Source organism: Corvus kubaryi, unplaced genomic scaffold (assembly GCF_017639235.1).
Source record: "Corvus kubaryi isolate FWS band 111438036 unplaced genomic scaffold, C.kubaryi_AGA036_p1.0 37367, whole genome shotgun sequence".
Taxonomy (NCBI): Eukaryota; Metazoa; Chordata; class Aves; order Passeriformes; family Corvidae; genus Corvus; species Corvus kubaryi.
Window position 1 is genome coordinate 747414 of NW_024581119.1, and position 4122 is coordinate 751535.

Here is a 4122-nt window from a genome sequence, read left to right on the forward strand (position 1 = left end):
GAGAGCACAGAACTCAGGACTCACTGCTGCTACTGGAGAGAAATGTGACGGGTCTGTTTATCCGTGCCCAAAAGTCCCTGTGACAGAGGAGGAAGCTCTGAGCAGGCAGTGGCACAGCTCAGAGCCGTGGGGGTGGGCAGCCCCCCAAACAGGGGGTTTGCATTGCTGGGAGAGCCACACGAAACACGTGAGGAGCAAACCCTTGGGTCGATGCCGTGCCTTGGTGGGCTCCTGCAGCAGCCAGAGCAATCACGACAGGAAAGAAAACTCCCTGTGCCCAGCATCCCTCCAATCCTGGAAAACCACAGCTGGCTGCCTGCGCAGGCAGGGCTGGTGCCCGAGCCCTCTGGAACAGGACTGCAGGAGCCTCTGGGACGCAGGAGCACAGCCCAGACACACAGCGGCAGCTCCCGATTTTCCGGGAGCGCGCTGGAAGCGCCTCTGCCCGCCGTGCTGGGGAGCAGAGGTGCTGCTTGTCCCTGCCTGTGGCTCCCTTCACCAGCTCCTGCCACTCCGCTGTCCCACCCAGGGCCAGGGAGGAGCACGAGCAGTGTCTTGGGGCCCTTCCTGCCGGTGCCACGCCAGCACTTGTCACAGCCAGCAATGGCGACACTGTTATTATACATGGCCTCAAAGCCCATTCAAGGCACTGAAAGATGAATTATGTTTCATTTATATCAAAGAAGCAATCTCAGAGCCCATTTGTGATCAAATTTGCTGTCAGAGAAACTTTGCTTTATCTCATTACATCTGATATCTCTTGGCTTCTTGTCCTTGAGACTATTAAAGTTTAATGTCAAATTCGAGATGAAATGGAATTGTTGCTGTATCATCTCATCAGGACCCCGTGCGCCCCGTCCATCCTCACCATCCTGACAACTCATTACACCAGGGCAGCTGGGGAGAGGAGGATGAGGGAGGAAGGCCCCGTGGGTGTGAGGGAGGGTGAGCACAGCACCCACCAGTGCCCGAGGTGAGGCATCAGGGGTGTTTGGGGGACGAGGGGCAGAGCCTTGGTGAGGGCTGGCACAGCCACTGGCCCGCTGTGGAGCTCAGAGCCACAGCCCAGGCAATCCCAGGCCTGGAATCCATCAAACATGCTGCACTTTGGTCCTTTGGAGACTGAGCCGGACCCACAGCAGAGCGAGGGTTTGAAATGCAGAGCCAGGCTGGAAAACAGACCTCTTTGAGGTGAAACATCCTCTCGGAATCATTTAGTCTCTCCGCAATCCTGCTTCCTGCAAAGACTAAACACCTTTGATGATCAGCTTTAGTGGGCTCCCAGGAGAGTTCCCTGGAGCCAGCCCGTTCAACCTCCTGAAAGCACCGTGCAGAGGGGTCTGCCGGGTCCAGATGAAAGCCAGTCCTCCTGGGCTGATCCACGAAAGCATCCAGAGCCAACACACGGCAATTTTCCAGGAAAATAACTCCCAGGTGCTGCTCTCCCCACCTCTCCAAACACAGACAGTGTGGTTCCCGGCAGCACTGAGAGAGAAAGGGCAGGAGAAGAGCGGGGTGTGGGGAGGGGGGACGCTGGGAAGGATGGGAAGAAGCAGTGACTCCCCAGCTCCTCTGGACCCCACAGATCCCAGCGTGGGGACACGGGCTCAGGGCAGAGAGCACACTCAGGGGGGAGGACTCAGAGAAGAGACAGCATTTCCCTGGAAAATCTGCTTCTGAGAAGGAGTTATTATCCATCAGGGAGAAAAAAGGAAAAGCGCGATCAGAAACTTCCCGACAGTCACTCGCACAGTGTCAAAGCCCACTGCAAAGCAGGCGAGAAGCGCAGAGCCCTGATGGGGCGAGTTCTCCAGGTACCCTCTCGTTTTCAGGTGCCCAACCTTCGACTCTCTGGCTGGGAATTTCAAAGGAGCCGAGGGACACAGAGGCACAATTCCTGCCTCATTGCAAAAGTCTCAAGGAGTTCAGTCTCTGCAGATTAACAAAGGGAAGGTGATGAGGTGACCTGATCAAAGTCTTTAAATACCTACACAGAGAACAAAAAAAATTGATAATAGAGGGTTCTTCAGTCTAACAACAAAGGTGGAAAAAAAACCCAGTGCCTGGGAGGGGGAGCCAGACGAATGCAGCCCAGGCACCAGGTTGAGGGGGATGAAACATCGGGAGCTGGGCAAGAGATCTCAGCAGCTGGAATGTTGTAACCACTGCGGGGTGTTTGGGTAGCAAACCTCGCTCACTAAAGGAAAAGTACATCAGAGAACTCCTCCAGTCCCTGTTACACAGGATGGACAGCCAAAAGCAGCCACTCTCCAGCTCGATAATTTATGGGAGGAGCTATTCCTTGTGGAGTGCTGGCTGACCAGACCCCCTGGGGACATCAATCAGGACACCTCTGTCCCCATGGCTTCAGGCGCTGGTGGAAGCCAGGCCAGAGCCGAGAGAGCTGGGCCAGACCCAGGGGCCGTGTGGCTGGAAGTGACGCCGGGCCTGGGGCAGAGAATCATCGCAGCCGTGCCCCAAGCCCCGCGGTGCCGGCCCTTGCACGCAGCTTCCTGGCCACATCAGCTCCTGTGATTTGTGTCCCTGGGTCAGACCCTTCCCCGCACACTCTGCCAGTGCTGCCAGCGCTGAGAGAGGCAGGAGAGAGTCCAGGGTGGGAAAGCACGGCTCCAGCCAGCATCTCCAGCCACCTTTCCCTGGGGGAACCGGGGTGTGTGCTGGTGGATGTGTGTAACCATCCCCAGCGAACACCCGCCGCAGCTCTGCCTTCCAGCCCGGCTCCTTTGCACCGGGAATTTAACAGAGACATAAGGATCCACCGCACGGAGGGAATTCCCAAGGGAACAGCAGCGTTATGGGATCATCACACACGCTTTAGGAGCGGGATCCCACAGGCACCCAGCCCAGCCCCGGATCCGCAGGCTCCCTCCGCCCGTCTCCCCGGGATTACCGCAGGAGCCGGCACCCAGGGCAAGAGCTGCCACAGATAAACACAAACTCCTTTCTTCAAAGCGTCAAGCGGCTTTTCCAGCCTGGGCTAAACCTCTGGCATCAATAGCCACTAAACACATCATCATCCACACTTAAAAGAATCAACGGCAGCCTTCATTAGGGCAGCAGGCAGGGGCCGGGGCTCTGCTTTTGTGCTTTTCTGGGTTTAATGGGTTAGTTATGGCACTTTCAAAATGAATGAACTCCGAGCCCAGAGCCCCCAGCTCAATTGTCAGTTATTGCTGGCAGTTTATCAGCATTAACTGATTAGGCTCAGGATGATGGATGCCCCTGCCTGTGCCTGGTGCGGGCCGAGGAGCCGCCGCCTCTCCCTCGGTTCCTCTGTCACCCAGCAGTAATTGCCGGCTCTAATTCCCCACCGCCACCACCTCCAGCAGCAGCTTTTGTTTTCATCCTCTCGCAATCACAGAGAAGTCATAATAATAAAATAAAATTCAAATGAGAGGGAAGCTCAGCCCCGGCAGAATTTAATTGATGATCATTACACTTTGGAATCTAAACTCTTTTAATTTCATTGTGTTTCACAGAGATGAATTATGAAATTACGGCTGGCCAATTACTGATCCTGCCTCGGCTTTGTGCGCCTTCCCCACTCCTCCCGCCCCTCCAAACACCCAACTCTTTTCTTCTGGAAAGATTGGTGGAAAAGGAGAAACACTGCCATTTATCCCTAGAGCAGCTTCCCAGAGAGGAAAGGCACAGAGTGGGGAAAAGAGAAGGTGTTAAATCCATTGGTTCCCAGCAGGAGCTGGGGATGGTGGCTCCTATGGATTCTCCAGCATATGGATTGCTGCCAGCAGGCAAGGAGCATCCTGAGGATGCCCAGGGGTGCCAGCACGAGCCTCAGCACCCCAGAGGTGGCTCTGGAACAGCTGGCACTGCTCTGCAGGGACCCCGCAATGGCTTTTCCAAGGGGCTGTCACAGAGGGAGGCTTGGAGAATCAAGGCCACTCTCAGTGTGGTGACACAGGAGCCCCACGTGCCCACAGCCCTCCCCAGCCGCCGGCCCCAAACAGGCTCAGAACCCTCTGATGCAGCCCAGCAGACACACAGCGCATCATTCCTGGAATCTCATCCAGGGAAACTTTCAGGAGAGCTGCTCCTCAGGGCCTCATAAAGGCTCCATGCCTTAAATTCCTCCTTGTTTTG